The 20000-nt window shown below is 37.4% G+C and overlaps 1 pseudogene; it reads left to right on the top strand.

Annotated features, from left to right (window-relative positions):
* LOC144976556 (NADPH oxidase 5-like) overlaps positions 1-20000 on the top strand; it is a 36431-nt pseudogene that overhangs the window by 14856 nt on the left and 1575 nt on the right.

Below are 20000 nucleotides of genomic sequence, written 5' to 3'. Positions count from 1 at the left end.
GGCACCATGCCATGTGAAGGCCAGTTTTTGCATATCTTCAAGCACTATAGTGAGTGCCTTTTTAAAAACCCTTTAAGGAACAGTGCAAGTGCCTTTTTAACCCATCAAGCACAATTGTGAGTTCCTTTATTAAACCCTTTTAGCATCATTAAACTGTTTTTAAACTTGAGTTGTTATATAGCGCAATTTACACTAAAGTATTCAATGCGCTTTACAAGGGGTCCATGGCCAACAGCAACACTTAACATGTAGGACGTAACGTGACGCCTGTTAGGCGAGATTACAAAAAAAATTCGGAATGAGACAACGCTGTTACGGTCAGGTACTCATTTTACACCTGAGTGCGGTGAGAGATTGTAAGTTAAGATCCTTTTTTCAAGGATTATGCGCCGAGCGAGACTCAAACCCAGGACCTTCCGATCCGAAAGCGAGTGTCATACCAAAAGACCATATAGCCATTTTGAGTGACTTTTTAAAAACCCTTTGAAAGCACCATTTTGAGTGGTTTTTTAACAATCCTTTGAAAGCACCATAGTGAGTGACTTTTTAAAATCCCTTTAAGCACCAATATGGGTGCTTTTTAAACCCCTTTAAACACCATTTTTGGGTGCTTTTAAAACTCATTCAACAATATTGTAAGTGCCTTTTAAAATCCTATAAGCACCAATGTGGGTGCCTTTTTAAAACCATTTGAGCGCCATTTAGAGTGCCTTTTAAACTTGTTTAAGCACCTTGTGAGTGTCTTTTATAAGCCCTTTAAGGGACTTTGTGATTGCCTTTTTCAAACCCTCGGTCCATTTGCATGTGAATCGAGTGCTCTACCAACTCTAGACCCCCACCCCCCCCCCTCACCCTCCCCCCTCACCTCCTCCCCTTCCTCGTAGAAATTGCGCTATATTTTTTAACCCTTTCCTTACCAGCCATTTTCAGAATTTTTCCCAAAATTTCACAACCACCCAACACAAAAATATTTTTTTCTTACTCAAACAGAAAAGCAACAAATACATTCTATGCATAATATTGGTCAGCAAAATGAAATCTACAACACAGTGCCACGTTTTCATATCGCTATAATAAAACGTTTTTCTTTAAATTGTGTGATTTACAAAAGAAATCTGAATGATAAAAGTGCCGGTGTTGGATCGCAACGAATGGGACGATTTTACTATGGTTGGTATGGAGAGGGTTAATCTCAAGTTCTGACTTTGTTGTTTGCCTTGATCTTAATATGATTCAATAGTCTGATGTCACGTCCACCTTGCAACGAGCAGCTTGGTTCTAAACAGAGAAAATCGGTACTTTTTATTCTTCTCGCTGGCTAGAACTATTTCACATGTCATGTCATCAGAATGTATAAAAGTAAAAACATGATCAGATTTATGTTTTTCTCTTCTGGATCCACTTATGCTCCTCGGAGAAGTATGTCATAAGAGCGTCCGCCATTGTTCCGATAGTTTAGAACCAATTACTAGGTTACTACGCGTCATTAAGAGGGAAGTGACGTCACGACTGTTGAAGCCTATTATCATTTATTGTTCTGTCCTCCAAAGGTTTTCTACTGGAGTCATAAGTTGTATCTGGTGTTCTGGGCAATCCTTATAATCCATGCCTCAAAGTTCTGGATGTGGTTTGTGGTCCCAGGGTTGATTTTCATCATTGAGCTGATCTCAAGGTGAGTAAGAGAGTGAGGAGAGGATGAGGAGGATGATGATGATGATGATTGAGATGGAGAGGAGGAGAAAAATATTAATAGTAATGGTTTTATTATACCAGTAGTAGTAGTAGTAGTAGTAGTAGTAGTAGTAGTAGTAGTAGTAGTAGTAGTAGTAGTAGTAGTAGTAGTAGTAGTAGTAGTAGTAGTAGTAAAGGTAGTAGTAGTAGTAGTAGTGTAGTAGTGAGTAGAGTAGAGTAGTAGATAGTAGTAGTAGTAGTAGTAGTAGCAGCAGCAGCAGCAGTAGTGATAGTAGTAGTAGTAGTAGTAGTAGTAGTAGTAGTAGTAGTAGTAGCAGTAGTAGTAGTAGTAGTAGTAGTAGTAGTAGTAGTAGTAGTAGTAGTAGTAGTAGTGGTAGTAGTAGCAGTAGAGGTAGTAGTAGTAGTAGTAGTAGTAGTAGTAGTAGTAGTAGTAGTGGTAGTAGTAGTAGTAGTAGTAGTAGTAGTAGTAGTAGTAGTAGTAGTAGTAGTAGTGGTAGTACCAGTTAGTAGTAGTAGTAGTAGTAGTAGTAGTAGTAGTAGTAGTAGTAGTAGTAGTAGTAGTAGTAGTAGTTAGTGTTAGTGGCAGTAGTTAGTGTTAGTAGTAATAATGGTTAAGGTAGTAATAATAGTAAAACATAAAATTATCTAATTCTGATTGGTTACTGTATCAACCTTACTGATTTGTTTAGTCTAATCTGTAAGAATATCCATATTTTGTATGACATATTTTTTTCCTTTTTTCCCCCCAAGAAATTATTGGTTCCGAATGTTTTCGATGGGGAAGACATACATCGAACAAGTGTCCCTTCTCCCATCTGGTGTAAGTCTTTGACCTTTTCGTGTAATTTATAAATATTATAAAAATATATCCAAAACTCGGTACCTTTCGGGTACGGTCTTTGCTTCACACCCGAAAGGTACGGAGTTCGATCATCTGCCGCTGCGCTGTGTCCTTGATCAAGTCATTCGCCCGAGCTCAATTTGTGGCGCTTCACTGCGGAGATCAGGGATGATTGCAGATTGAAAAATTTATATTACATAGACTCAAATTCCATGGGGGGTGGGGGGGGGGCATTTGGAATGTTTTCCTATGCTAACCCACAATCACAATTTATTGATATTTTTACCGCTCCTTTCATAATAAAGTTGAGCATTTTGTTTCTTGGCTTTTGTTTTGTGCCTTTATGTATTTATACCATCATCATCATGGCATATCCCTCCTGGACGTGGCCTCCGCAACTGCCAACCAAAACAAGCTTCTGTCCTGCACCATTCTTCCACATTCAGTCACTGGCTTATTCATCCATTCACTGATGTCTTGTGACCAGCTTCTTCTTGGTCTCCCTCTCCCTCTTTTACCCCTTCACAGTACATTCTAGAACATTTATTTATGTCTCTTGATATGTCCAAAACAGTTTTTTAAAGTTTCTGTATCATCTTGATGAGATATGGCTCCCCAACGCCCAGGGACTCTTCCACATTTTTGTCAATTTTGTTTGGCCAAGTGTTGTTCTTCTTTGGATATCAGGGGTCGAATATCCATTTGCCTCTATTCTTGCCACAAGATATACAAATTGTCGACATTCTCCAGTTGTTCTCCATTAACCACATTATATATTATATTGATATATATATATATATATATATATATATATATATATATGTGTGTGTGTGTGTGTGTGTGTGTGTCTGTGTGTGTGTGTGTGACCCTCCGCCTCGAAACGGTATTAAGTCGGATTTTTCAATTTTGGGTTTTAGGTACCCAATCATAGCTTATATTATGCTTAAAATTTTGATACCAAATTTATAAAATTCTGATTATTCATTGCCCAACAATGACCGTTTGAAGTAGGGAGAGTGTAAAAACCAAGTTTTGAGAAAATCGACTTTGAAGTGAGGCACCTTTTTCACACATAATCAAATCAATGGGCAAAGATAACCCCTCAGATACGGCCGTTGAAAATGTGACGAGAATAGTAAAATTTGCAGAGCCGCCAATTTTCAATTTGACTCACAGGAATTTCAGACACCACTCGGAGAAATTTCAATGCCGAAAGAGGAATTTCCGCACACACAAAATGGGAATTGGGATGATATTTGGTATTGTGTTTACATATTGTATAGATCTAAATAGATAACTGATTACAAATAATTTCTGATATATAAACACATTGTCAAATACAACCCCAAAGTTTCCTTATTTCAAGTGAAGAAAAGCTCCAAAACATAATGATGGTAGTGAGGATGATGTTGTGTTGGTGGTTGTAGTAGTAGTAGTAGTAGTAGTAGTAGTAGTAGTAGTAGTAGTAGTAGTAGTAGTAGTTGTTGTAGTAGTAGTAGTAGTAGTAGTAGTAGTAGTAGTAGTAGTAGTGGTAGTGATGATGATGTGGTGGTGGTGGTGACTGTGGTTGTAGTAGTGGCAGTGGTTGTAGTAGTAGTGATGATGTGGTGTGGGTGGTTGTAGTAGTAGTGATGATGTAGTGGTAGTGGTTGTAGTAGTAATGACGATGTGGTGGTGGTGATTGTAGTAGTAGTGGTCGTGATGAAGATGCGGTGGTCGTGGTTGTATTGTATGTGTGTGTGTGTGTGTGTGTGTGAGAGAGAGAGAGAGAGAGAGAGAGAGAGAGAGAGAGAGAGAGAGTGCTAAAAGTGCATCAAGTGATAAGTAGAGCAACACGAACTTTAAAAACTAACGAGGCTAAAGTTTGAGATCAAAGTATTTGTTATTAGCTATTATTGGCAAGTGCAGGAAGGTGAACATAAAAATTAATCCAGTGAGCGCAATTTATTGATTTGTGTATGTGTGCGTGTGTATATATGTGTGTGTGTGTGTGTGTGTGTATTTGTGTGAAGGTAGAGAGAGAGAGAGAGAGAAAGGAAGAAAGACAGAAAGAGAGAGAGTGAGAGAGATAGATAGATAGAGAGGTAGGGAGATAGATAGAGAGAGAGAGAGAGAGAGAGAGAGAGAGAGAGAGTGAGAGAAATTTGAGCTAAATTTGTTTAAAGGGTTTTTACGGCGCTTGCAACACTGGTTGCAGTGGTATTGGTGGTGGTAGGGGTGGCGTTGTGGTGTTTGTGATAGTAGTTGCAGGGATGGTGATGTGATGGTGGTGGTAGAGATGATGAAGTAATAATGGTTGTAGTTGTCGTGGCATGGATGGTGATGTGGTGGTTGTTGCAGTAGTGGTGGTAGGGATGGTGATGTGGTGGTCGTTGCAGTAGTGGTGTTCGGGATGGTGATGTAATTGTAGTAGTAGTCGTAGTTGTGGTTGTAGTAGTAGTGATGATGATGTGGTGGTAATGGTGGTTGTAGTTGTAGTAGTAGCAGTGGTGATGATGACGATGTGGTGGTGGTTGTTGTAGGAGTGGTAGTGATGATGATGTGGTGGTGGTGGTGGTTGTAGTAGTAATGGTAGTGATGATAGTGTGGTGGTGGTGGTTGTAGAAGTAGTGGTAGTGATGGTTGTGGTTGTAGTAGTAGAGATAGTGATGATAATGTGGTGGTGACGGTTGCTGCTGTAGTGGTAATGATGATAGTGTGGTGGTGGTGGTTGTAATAGTAGTGGTAGTGATGATAGTGTGGTGGTGGTGGTTGTAGAAGTAGTGGAAGTGATGGTTGCGGTTGTAGTAGTAGTGATAGTGATGATGATGTGGTGGTGACGGTTGCTGTTGTAGTGGTAATGGTGATGTGGTGGTGGTGGATGTAGTTGTAGTGGTAATGAAGATGATGTTGTGGTAGTGGTTGTATTAGTAGTTACTGGACGGGGCGCGGGGGGGGGGGGGGGGTATCCTTGGAACAAGTAAACATCACCGGAATTCGACGGAAGTTGCCCGTAACCCGGAATTTTTTGCTCCAGACCGGATTGCTTTTCCGGTGAAACCGGAGTTTTGGCATCACTGAATCTGGCATGACCTTCGATTATACAGTTGATAATGTACATACACATTTTTGAAATAATCCAAGTATTACCTTTGTAGTTATTCATTATTATGTAAGATGTCCTTAACATAAATAAAACACCCAAAAAAAATTTTTTTAATGTCGACAATTTTATGATATTGCTCATTTTTTGAATAATTTTTTGTATTTAAATAAAGAATCAATGAAATAAGAATTTTAATGTGACATTCTTGTCTTATTTATCAGAGGAAATACGGTTTCAAAATGCCAAAAGTTAAAGAAGGATTTATAATTTCAAAGTACAGTTTTGAAACTATGTGAAGCCGGGTGGGCAGGGAAAGAAATATCAAGAAAGAGGACGGGAGAGGAAGAGAAAGAATGAGAGAATAAAAAATAAAACACACACACACAAACACACACACGCGCGCGCGCGCGCGCGCGTGAGAGAGCGAGCAAGAGAGGAGAGGAGAGGAGAGAGAGAGAGAGAGAGAGAGAGAGAGAGAGAGATAATGAAAGAGAGGGGGAGGGTAGAGAGAAAGAAAGTCATAATCAATCAACTGGAAACATATTGACCAATGAGATTGCAATTAAAGAAATGGGCTGGTCAAATTTGTCATTGCATTTTGCGACAGATGACAGCTTCAGGAGGAGGGGGTGGGGCTTATTGTGTAAGGACTTACATGAAAACATGTTATTGAATCTTTCAAGTTCTTCAAGTTCTTCAAGTTCTTCACCCACATTGTCTAAAAAGACTCCCCCCCCCCCCCCCCACCCCTCGCCTTCTTTCAATAACAAAGAAAGCACGACATAACGAACATCTTTCTCTCTCTGTCTCTCTCTCTCTCTCTCTCTCTCTCTCTCTCTCTCTCTCTCTCTCTCTCTCTCTTTCTTTCTTTCTTTCTTTCTTTCTCTCTTTCTCTCTCTCTCTCTCTCTCTCTAATTTTCATCTATCTATCTATCTATCTATCTATCTATCTATCTATCTATCTATCTATCTACCTATCTATCTATCTATCTATCTATCTATATATATATATATATATATATGTGTGTGTGTGTGTGTGTGTGTGTGTGTGTGTATGAGCCAAGGTCAAAAGGTGCCCGTCTGATACCAGTGTTAAGAAAATTTGATTTTTACTTAATTATGGGCGGTTTTCATTGGGTTAATGCTTGTAATCAATTGATAATATGAAGAAGAGATAAATTGAGATAGCTCAACATACTCTGTTCAACAGAATATGAAATAAACAACTTAAAAGTGAAATTTGAATGCTGTTTGGTATGTGTTTAAAACGAGGTCAACGCATCACCTTTTTAGAAAGCATGTAGAAATTAAATGTGATGTTTTAGCTCATATGATTGAAATTTGACTAATTGTATAAAGTCAAAATTTACCTTTAAACGCAATTGCAGTATATTACATATCTGATTAAGTTTCGTATAGAGTTCTTAAAAAGTTGGTATTGCTTGTGACCTTTGGTGTCATCAAACACAGCACAATACTAAGACTCGACACGAAACTTTAAAGCTCATATTTAATGGTTATAAAATGTTTTATTATGAGAAAAAAGCATAGATTTTCCTTCTGAACTCAAATCTTGGAGTAAATGTATTCCGTTTTTCTGATATCGAGGTTTATTGGTTTTGGTGTCATTTGTCACAAGCAACACGGCATGCGTGAAGACGTGGAAGTTTGTTTCGTTAAATGGCGATTCGCCATTTTGATCCACCCTTCTTACCAGCCTTTGAAGTGCAGCACTTTCAGTTGCCTTTCCAGCGTAGCTCCATGCAGAAAAGGTAAGTTGAACTTTGGTGTCATCGCTATTTTACATTGTCACAAGCAACACTTGATATTGGATATTACAAAGTGCCACCAACAAATTATGGTTTCATTTGTTATTCTATTTACAAATAATGATATTATGACATCTCATCTGAGACTGTGATTTTGACACAATTAATAATTTCCTTGTAATTCTAATTTTTTATGTTTCAAGGTTGTATGAATCAAGAAAAAGACAAAACTCAAGCTTTTGACGAATCCAGATAAATAGAAGGGTTGTCAAGAAATTTGATTTGTTTTACTATTAACACACTAAATTACTACAAACAAGCAGATTTGAGCAGTAGTGATGTCATCGTCTGGTTACATGAATTCATTACCATGACTGATATTTATCTAGATCTAGAGTTTGTGTGACTTCTGGTACTTTTTGTGACCATTGGTGTCATTGGTTAAAATGTCACAGTTGACACTTAAGTTTGAAGTTTCTAATGTATTTCTGTTTTCATGTTCTTCAAAGCTTGAAATGTCATTGAATTCCATTTTAACAGACTGTATTAGATTTGCACAGTTGCTATTCTTGATTTATTGAGGCAAAATTGCGTTCTAGTGCCGATTTTTACCCAAGTAATACATAGCAACAATGGTATTACTAATTTCTAAGTATATTTCCAATTTGAAAGTATTTAGTTTCTTCACATATTATTGAATTTCATTTTAGCATAATTGACTGTTGGCTTGGATGGTCATCTGATTTGCGGTTATTATGCTTTTTTGACTGAAAATAATGATATAGTATGGACGAAAGTGTGAGTTGGTGTTGCTTGTACATAAGTATTATTAATGGTGTCACCGGTCTTATGTCACAAGTCACATTCAGATGCTCTATTTTCCATGTATATTTCTATTTTTGAAGTCTTTGGTTTCTGAAATATTATTAAATTCCATATTTACCTGAGGTTATTACACTGGTTTGACTGAAATTAATGATATATTGTCGAAATTTCAATTTGGTATTGCCATAAGTAATGGTGTCATCGGTCTAATGTCACTAGTGACATAATGTCGCTAAATAAGATATCGATGGCCCGTTGATCAAACCTCTGAGGTAGCGTTTTTGCCAATCCGCTGATCTAACCTCTGATGTCAACTTCAGAGATAAGCGTGCCCTCTTATTCTTTAGTCTTTAGATGATCAAACCTCTGATGTTAGGTCAGAGTTCAAGGGAGACGGAGAAGTACTTTCAAGCAATCAAAAACATGTCATGTAAATTGTTTTCGTGGATTAGAAAGAATGATTGTGTTTTTAACTACAAAATCAATATTTCAATTTACTGTTAATAGGGTTGTATTGACATTGGACTATAATTTTGAGCATCCATAAATATCACAGCTGCTAAATAATTGTCAATTTCTAAAGTCACGATGCGACTGAACTTCAAGCCTATTATCTCCCAGTTATGCTTTACTAGTAAATATAATGTACGAAATAATGATTGGGTATTTAAAAAGATAATACACCGATCACCTGTTCTCCCTATCTCTATTAATTAAAAATAACAAAGCTCGATCATGACAATTACTCTGTTAAATCACATGTCATGTCCACCTGATGCCATCCTGATATCATACCACCATTTAAACCTCTACCCATCCTGTCCAACAAACAACAAAGATCTTTTGATTTATTTTAAAAAAAAAAAAGAAAAAGAAAAAGCTAAACAAACAAAAACAAACAAACAAACAAAAAACAACAAAACTAAAAAAAAAATAACATTAAGCATTTATATAGCGCAATATCCATTAACGCGGTCAGGGCACTTTGCAAAGGTTCCCTATATATATTAATTGTATATACATTGAAAAAAAAACATGAACAAACTAAAAGGAAATAACAATTTTATCTTAATCTTTAAAGTTTATTTAAATTTTTAAAAATATTAATTTTCATCTCCTACATCCGTATGATGATGATGATGATGATGATGATGATGATGATGATGATGATGATGATGATGATTGCCATGCAATACAAAGTATTAAGAAACGTGTTGCAGCTCTCCTCTATCTCAAAACCCGTTGTTCGAACCTCGGAAGTGACATCGGAGGATTGATCGCTGTGAAAACGCCGGGCACGACTCTGATGTCGACATCAGAGCTTTGATCAACGGATTCACGAAAACGTTACTTCAGAGGTTTGACCGTCGATATGCTTTGGTCACATTATTTCCCAATATTTTATTCCAAAAGTTTCTGAACATTGCTGGTAATAAGCATATGCAATATTGTTGTTGTTGTTATTGTACAATCATTTTTATGAAATAATATATTTGCATTTTATGTTGCTTGTGACCGATGACACCAAAAAGCAACCTTTTCTCCAATAGTTGGTAACACTATTGTACTCTTATTGTTGTTGATTGTGTCTTTTCGTTTATAACTTACTAAATAAAGTTTGATACTTAACAAAAATCATTTGGTTATTGCGCTTTTTGTCTCATTTTGGTGTCACCGGTCCCATGTGACACCAGCAACCTATAGGCATTGTTGACGTTATTATGCTGCGTTTGACCGTAATGTTATCTAAAGGTCCTTTGATTCATGAAGTACATGGTTTTTGCTACATATATAGAAACATAAATGGACTATTATGTCACTTTTATTTTGAGAAAAAAAATTGGCACCTTTTGACCTTGGCTCATATATATATATATATATATATATATATATATATATATATATAATATATATTATATATATATATATATATATATATAATATATTATATATCCATTAATAGGTCTGCCTCTCTTTCTCTTTGTCTATCCATACATTAAACTTTTTTTATGCTCTATTTACTATTCTGCTTAATATGAAATGTTTATCCTACAGCAATCCCTGTAAATGTAAGATTAGGCAATCATGAATAAAGAAAGAGGAACAAAGGACCCTCACCTCGATCATTAACCAATGCAGCTAGACAAAGAAATAATAGCACTTGGTGTGTATCGAAATGCACAAACACACACATATGTAACACACACATGCTGACGTCATGACACACCGCCCGGGCATTTTAATGGTCAACAGGCACATGTGATGAGCGTTGACCAATCAGAATCATTCATTTGTAAAGTTGTCAAGGAAAAACCTAGACTTGTTTACAGTTTTTAAAATTCATTATTGGTTGAACCATGACATTGTGGAAACAGTCATGCTTACTCTGAGATAGATAAGGACACGCCCTTTGCAGTGGTATCTTACATCTTATTGGTGGAGGAAAAGACTTAATATTACTAAGCATTGGGAATGGTGGCTCTCTGAGAGAAAGTCAACTCTTGTTTTGAATGTTTCACTGATAGTTGCTTTTTAAAACTTTAAATATATATAACTTATCGTCATACTTATGTTGAATTATTATGTTTTCATGTAGAAAAATGATTGTAGTTTATGAAACAACCAAAAACCGAAATTTGATCATTTTGACCATTTCCACTTTAAAACCGGTTTTCTTCGTTTTCCAAATCCCGACTTAATACCGCTTCGAGGCGTAGGGTCACATATATTATATATATATATATATATATATATATATATATATATATATATATATAGATATAGATATAGATAGATAGATAGATAGATAGATAGATAGATAGATAGATAGATAGATAGATAGAAATAGGACAGCGTGGCTCAGCGGTATATTCTTTGCTTCGTACCCGAAAGGTACCGAGTTCGACTACCCGCCGCGCTGTGTGGCCTTGAGCAAGTCGCCTAGACTTAGCTCTGTTTGCGGCGCTGAACTGCGGCTGACGCTTGGGTTATTCCAGTCTTTTCTTGGAATAGACCCTAGAGTCAAATTTCCCCTACGGGATAAATAAATGGAATGTTATATATATATATATATATATATATATATATATATATATATATATATATATATATATATATTATAGACTTTTCTCTTCTGTCATCTCAGGTAACCCGTCATCAGTCGACCTCATGGTTTCCACTTCAAGCCGGGCGATTACGTGTTTATTCAAGTACCGGCTGTAGCCAAGTACGAGAATCATCCGTTTACCATCAGCAGTGCTCCTGAAAATATGGGTGAGAAGGGGTTGGTCATGTTGTGTGGTAGTAAACAGACAACAAATAATAGCTGATGGTGGTGGTGAGGGTGGTGGTGGTGGTATTGGTGGTGGTGGTGGTAGTGGTGGTGGTGATGTTGATGATGGTTGTGATAGCAATAATGATAAGAATAATGATAAAATAATGATGATGATGATGTGATTATGTCGATGATGATGATGATGATGATGATGATGATGATGATAAGCTAGAAGAATGAAATGAAAAACACGTATGCTCATATTCATGTACGTATATTGTCACTAAATACTCTTACCTGTATTCCACCCCTCCCCCTGTACAATGTCGATACAGATGAGTTGTGGTTACACATACGTTCAGCTGGTCATTGGACGAGATCGCTCAACAAGTTCTTTACAGACTACACCAGTAACGACGAGGAAAATGGCGGGGATATTATTGATGGTATTGACACACACACACACACACACACACACACACAGACAGACACACACATACACACATACACAAACATACACACACATACACATACATACACATATACACAGACACACACATACACACAAATACACGCATACACAAACATACACTAACACATACACATACACACATACACAGACACACAAACATTCATACAGATACTCACATAAACAAACACAAACAAACATTTTGTTGTTGTTGTCTGAAGAGGGGTTTTGAGCTCGAAACACGGTGTAAAGAGTACCGTGACACACACACACACACAAACGCACCGACACACACACACACACACACATAAACAAACATAAACAAACATTTTTATTTTGACTGAAGAGGGGGTTTGAGCTCGAAACAATGTGTATTAATTATTTTGTTCTTTATTTTATTTAGAAACTGTTAGATCTACATTCATTTTGATGTCCTCAGAAAATGTTGATTTGAAAAGTTTGGCCGCAAAGCGTCGACGCGCCTCGTCGATAGCATGGCTGAATAAAAAGTCTTTGAAGGCCCTGAGAGTGAATGACTCTATACGAAAACGTGTCGTCTCCAAGAAAGTCAAAGTTCTGGTAACTATTGCTGCTTTATTACTAGAGCATTCATATTGGGCATTATCCACGAAGTGTGACGATGATGATGATGATGATGATGATGATGATGATGATGATGATGAAAGTGATGATGATGATGATGATGATGATGATGATGATGATGATGATGATGATGATGATGATGATGATGATGATAATGATGATGAAGGAATTGAGAGTGAATGACTGTATACAAAAATGTTTGATCTCCAAAAAACTGAAAGTTCCGGTAAAATTGCTACTTACTTAGTAGGCTCTTTCCTCATATTCTCTCACCGTGCTCAGGTGTAAAAAGAGTACATGACCGTTAACAGCCTTGTCTCTGTCGGATAAAAAATTATACTATCACCAAATAGGCGTCATCATGTCTCGTTCTACATGTTACGTGTTGCTGTTGGTCAGGGGTCCTTTTTAAAGCGCTTTGAGCACATTTAGTGGATATATAAAAGCTCAAGATTTTTTGTTTTGTTTTGCGTTTTTATTAATCTAGTTTATTCCGACACATGTACAGTATTGAAACAGTTTTTTTCCCATTTATCCACCCATCAGATTCACATAAACAGACGTTTGGCACATCGTCTTGACACATGTACTGCATTGACACATTTTTTTCCCATAAATCCAAAAATCAGATTCCCATAGACGGACCTTTTGACACAACGTCTCGACACACGTACCGTATTAACACCATTTTCCCCATTTATCCAACCATCAGATTCACATAGACGGACATTTTGACACAACGTCTAGACACACGTACCGTATTAACACCATTTTCCCCATTTATCCAACCATCAGATTCACATAGACGGACCTTTTGACACAGCGTCTAGACACATGTACCGTATTGACGCATTTTCCCCATTTATCCAACCATCAGATTCACATAGACGGACCTTTTGACACAACGTCTAGACACACGTACCGTATTAACACCATTTTCCCCATTTATCCAACCATCAGATTCACATAGACGGACCTTTTGACACAACGTCTAGACACACGTACCGTATTAACACCATTTTCCCCATTTATCCAACCATCAGATTCACATAGACGGACCTTTTGACACGTCTAGACACATGTACCGTATTAACACCATTTTCCCCATTTATCCAACCATCAGATTCGCATAGACGGACCTTTTGACACAACGTCTAGACACATGTACCGTATTGACACATTTTCCCCCAATTATCCAACCATCAGATTCACATAGACGGACCTTTTGACACAGCGTCTAGACACATGTACCGTATTGACACATTTTCCCCCATTTATGCACCCCTCAGATTCACATAGACGGACCGTTTGGCACAGCGTCTAGACACATGTACCGTATTGACACCATTTTCCCCAATTATCCATCCCTCAGATTCACATAGACGGACCTTTTGGCACAGCGTCTAGACACATGTACCGTATTGACACATTTTCCCCCATTTATGCACCCCTCAGATTCACATAGACGGACCGTTTGGCACAGCGTCTAGACACATCTTTGAACAAGAACACGCTATCCTCATTGGCTCAGGGATCGGAGTCACTCCTTTTGCATCTATTTTACAGGTAATGGAATGTCAATGAAACAACTAAGGGTGCCTAGACGAGCTATTTTATATAATAGTACAGCTATGTGGTCTAGCGGTATGACACTAGCTTTCGGATCGGAGGGTCCTGGGTTCGAGACTCGCTCGGCGCATAGTTGAGTCCTTGTAAAAAGCTCCTTACCCATATTCTGTCACCGTACTGAGGTGTAAAATGAGTACCTGTCCGTTAACATTGTTGTCTTTGTCCGAAAAAAAGTGTAACATCGCTTGACAGGCGTCATGTCTCGTCCTATATGTTAAGTGTTGCTGTTGGCCAGGGACCCCATGTAAAGCGCTTTGAGCACATTTAGTGGATATTGCGCTACATAAAACTTCAATTTTAATTTTATAAATTTCATAATGAAATGTCTATGAAACCAAACAACTAAGGGTGCCTAGATGGGATATTTTATATTATTAAATGTCTATGAAATTTTCTTTATTTATCTATGAAAATTGGGGGCTTGAAGTTTTACAGTTATGTGGTTACGGGATATCGTGAAAAGAACCTTGGAAAAAATGTAAAAATACAAATTAAGAAATTAAAGAGCAGGTATCGGTGTAAGATAAAGATCTGAACAAATGTGTGTGAAAGATGCCAGACAAAGCAAGAAAGAAAAATACAAGAAAATAAAAAACATCCCAGAAAATCGACGAGGTAGACTGATTTTTTGGGATGTTTTTGTTTTTTTTTTGTTTTTGTTTTTGTATTTTTCTTTCTTTCTTTGTCTGGCACCTTCCATACACACTTGTTCAGATCTTTATTTAAAAATACAAGTTCCAAGTATAAATGTTATTTACTCTTCGGCTTTCGCCAATAAATCATAACATTTGATGTGACATGCTAGAAAGAGAGAGAGAAAAAAATGTTAAATTGAGCTTTTATATCGCGCAATATCAACTAAACGTGCTAAAAGCGCTTTACAAGGGGTACCTGGCCAGCAGCAACACCATTTAGGACAGGACATGACGCCTGTTAGTCGATATTACAATTTTTTCGGACAGAGACAACGCTCTTAACGGTGAGAGAATGTGAGTAAAGAGCCTTTTCCAAGGACTCAGCTATGCGCCGAGTAAGCTCGAACCCAGGACCTTCTGACCCGAAAGCGAGTGTCTTACCACAAGACCACATAGCCGCACAGACCACAAAACCACAAGTTTAGAAAGGTTTTGCAGATAATACGCATCAAGCATTACGCATCACCTATACGTATCTATCATGACAGATTACCAATCTCATTATAACAACAACAAAACATAATTCCACTATGCGATTTGTGGTTGGATGTCACGATGGAAAACATTTCCGTGTCCCACTTTGATGCTGCGTGTTTCGCCAAAAAAAAAGTTCACAACATCCGCAGGTGGATATAACGTACGACACACAAAACAATGTCTAACCTTAATCGTTATAGTCTGATTGACAGAATTTAGTGAGGACTACTCAAAATAATGGCTGGCTAAAAATGATGACAAAGAGCTGAGTGACGTCAGCTTAGTTCCTATAGATAGTATGCAGATGACGTCAATCAGGCCTTTGTTATTGTTTTTGCCATCCGCGTTTGTGAGTTGTTCTCACTAAACTGTATTAACCAGACTATAAAAATTCATGGTTACACAGAGTTTGTGTGTTGGTCCGTTATACTTCCGGATGGCAATGTTGTGAACTCCTTGGCCAAGCGCATTCTATCTATAGTCTGATTGACAGAATGTAGTGAAGACTACTCAAAATAATGGCTGGCTAAAAACAATGACAAAGAGCTGAGTGACGTCAGCTTAGTTCCTATAGAAATAATGACGTATACTGGGAATGATCATACGTTACGCGTGATGCGTGATGCGTATAATACCTTTGACCTGCTAAACCTCTCTAATTTAGGTCAAAATACTAACGAAAGAGTGATCATGGAGAGGCTTCGGATGGGAACAATACAGGCAATGGACGTTTCGGGTACAAACCCTTCGTCAGCACAACAATAAACAAATTAACGTGGAAGACAAACAAAATAAAATGCAATATAACTTGTATCGTCTTGGTGGTTGGAGTATCGTGGGTGGTTGGTAGGGAGTCCCAGAGGTGTGATCGGAATGATAAGAGAGGTCAGCGTGTGAAGGAACAGGAACCTACTAGAAAATCATGGAAGATAAAAGACTTAATAGAATTGTAATAAGGCCTATATATTTTCTTCTACATCCAGTCCATAGTGAGTCGTTACAAGGCCAGTTGTACTCAATGTCCCAGATATTCTCATCGCTGGTGTCATCAAACGCCTGCATCTGTCATGACTTTGAAAAAGGTATGGGAGATAATAATAATAATAATAATAATAATAATAATAATAATAATAATAATAATAATAATGATGATGATGATGATGATGACGATGATGATAATAATAATAATAATAATAATATAAAAATAATAATAATAATAATAATAATAATAATAATAATAATAATAATAATAATAATAATAATAATAATCGTTTATACCGCCCTATTCCATGCACAAACAGCTCTAGTCGCCTTTTCAATACAAACATCAAAGCTAGAATAACAGGTCAATTTTGTATTTGAGTCTTAATTCAATACGTATCCATCTCTATCTACATCACAGCCTCTCTTAGTCACATGGCATTGCTGATAGTCAAGGATAAGAAAGAGCGTGTATGTAACAGTGGTATGGCAATCGGCTTTGAACTAAAAGGAATAGGCTTTTTACTCAAACTCTCTCACCGTAATCAGATGTAAAACGAGTACCTGGTAATTAACCCACTCCTTACCACCTGCAGCAAAATTGTCACATTTGTTACGACACAATATACGTTTTTCTTTTTTAGCTTAATTTTGTACTTCACAAACTTTGAAGAATGATTTCTGTTTAATTAATTAGAACATAAAGTTGTTTTGTAGAGAGGTTGTTTGAGTTTTAAAAATCATTTTTTCTTCTGGGTCAGCCTGCCATTTTTGGGGAAAAACTGAAATTGATTGGATTGGGAACGAAAGAGTTAACAGCGTTGTTTCTGTCAGACAAAATTGTAACATCACCAAACAGGCGTCATGACTCGTGCTCATTATCATCTAGAGATGATAAGGGCAATTGTTTACACACAGACACACACACACACACACACACACACACACACACATATATATAATAATAATAATAATAATAATAATAATAATAATAATAATAATAATAATAATAATAATAATAATAATAATAATGATAATAACAATAATAATAAAAATAATAATAATAATAATAATAATAATAATAATAATAATAATAATAATAATAATAATAATAATAATAATAATATATATATATATATACATATATATATATATATATATATATATATATATATATATATATATAATGCTGCCTTCCCAAGGTGTGGCCCAGCCATTTCCATCTCCTCCTCTTAATTTCTATTTCTATCTTGGACCTCCAGGTTGATTTTATTTGGATCAATCGCGACCAACGCCAGTTTGAGTGGTTCGCATCCATGTTGGGTCGTCTTGAGAGAGAACAGGAAGTGGAAGGAGGATTGGGTAAATAAACATCTTCTCTGCAACTTCAAACGACCATAATAATCTCGGCACCAAAACATCACAGGATGTAAGAGACAACACAATCATAAACAACAATAACGATTACACACATAATTTCCCGTAGATTGTCCCAGTGTGGCATTAAACAGGACTGTAGAAATAAACTAGAATTGTATAGGGTGTCTTTTTTTACAAAACCCGCCGAAACCCGCTGAAACCTGCCGAAACCCGCCGAAACCCGACAAAACCCGACGAAACCCGACAAAGTTATGGGAAGTAGATAGCAGTGGGGAGTGAACCTGGGACTCGGGGAAGTGTACACCATTGGGGAGTCAACCTGGGACTGGGGTTCGGCAGGTTTCGTAAAAAAGCAATTAGTGCCTGGGACTATGGGAGATGGATATCAGTGAGAGTTGAAGCCGGACTATTGGAGTTGGGTACCAGAGGAGAATGAACCTGACACTGTAGGAGATGGGCACCAATGGGGAGTGAACCTGGGACTCAGGGAAGTGCACACCAGTGGGGAGTTAACATGGGACTGTGGGAGATGGATACCTGTGGAAATCGAAGCCGAACTATAGGAGTTGGGTGCCAGAAGAGAATGAACCTGACACTATAGTAGGTGGGCGCCAGTGGGGAGTGAACCTGGGACTCAGGGAAGTGCACACCAGTGGGGAGTTAACCTGGGACTGTGGGAGATGGATACCATTGTGAGTTGAAGCCGGACTATGGGAGTTGTTTGGGCATGTTGGCAGCTGTTCTTGTATGTTTTGACTGGCAGCCATTGTGTTGGGGTTGATTTCAGGCATCCAGTTACTATTCGCATCGAGTCTCTTAGTTTCACATCAACAAGGTTTGTATGGGCACTTCTCGTCCAAACAGGAGCACAATATTCTGCCACACTGTAGCAAAGGGCCAGGGTTGATGTTCTGAGAAGAGTTTGCGATGCTCTCCACGTTGTTCCTGACAGTTTTCTGAGTAGACAATTTCGTTTCCCTATCTTTCTTGATGTACCCTCAAGATGGGTTCTATAGGTCAGTTGTCTATCCAGTGTCACTCCGAGGTATTTTGGATTTTGATCAGTTGGTAATTTTGTGTCATCAAGAGCACAAGCCAAGATGGATTATATATATATATATATATATATATATATATAATATATATATATATATATATATATATTAGCCTCGTCATTTAGGAGCATGGGGCTGGATTTGAGATGGGTTGTCGCATATATATATATATATATATATATATATATATATATATATATATATATATATAGAGAGAGAGAGAGAGAAGAGAGAGAGAGAGAGAGAGAGAGAGAGAGAGAGAGAGAATTTGATGCACTCAATTATTTTACCAAAATTTGTATGTTCTTTGTAACTTGTTCATCATGCCTGGCTAAGGATAAGCGATAGCCACTGTCAATCTGTGCGCCTATGTGAAGAGTACCAGCGGTTTTCAATCTAGTGGTGACATTTAAATGCAAGTTAGACTTCTGATGGTTCAATGCTCTCTGTGTTAAATTTTTCAAACAGGTAAATCCACTTCTTGTCCAAGACAATTCTGTATTGCTGTTATCGCCAAACAAAATACAATTAAAAGAAAATAAACTCTTATTTTCTATTCTCACCGATAGCCAAGGAAAACGACTATACCAATCTTTATCAAATTAAATGACCGATTCTGTTTCCCGTCTTTAATAGTGAGTACAAAATCGTTTGGTTGATGGGGACCGAGACTTTTAATCAAAAGTTTATTCTCCCTATTCAAATAACTAGTATTGATAGTCAACAGGTAATCAACGTGATTCATCACACTTAATAGCAATTAATTAAAATGTAAAAAAACAAACACTGCACACATCAGATTAACACACTCAAGTTAAAAGGGACAATGGGGAATTCAATATCACATGTCTGACACGCCTCAAAGAGGGATGGGTAACAGGTACAACACGATTGCCATTAATGGAACAATTAGGTCATTGTGTGTGGCTGCGAGTAAGAACGCCACAATGACTCAGTTCAACGTCAAGATGCCTCTTGATGCCCACAGTCATAGCACACGGCAAGCGTGAAATGCATCGCCTGTTGTACCGTGGGAATATGACTGGAAGCCTTCTCAACCTTTAAAGCCACACGCTGTACTGATTGGTCAGTGGCACGAGTACGACTCGAGCTGTAGTAAATTCAAAGCTGTGTGATTGGTTCAAGTTTTCAGGCTCTGTAAGGGTTTTTTAACACCAGGTCAACAATGAATTTCATTGTTTGTGAAACAGAAAATTAACAGTGT

Source organism: Berghia stephanieae, chromosome 7, assembly GCF_034508935.2.
Source record: "Berghia stephanieae isolate SIO BIC M18660-M18661 chromosome 7, UCSD_Bste_1.3, whole genome shotgun sequence".
Lineage (NCBI taxonomy): Eukaryota > Metazoa > Mollusca > Gastropoda > Nudibranchia > Aeolidiidae > Berghia > Berghia stephanieae.
Note: the sequence above shows the minus strand (reverse complement) of the source record. Positions and strands in the feature narration are given on the sequence as shown.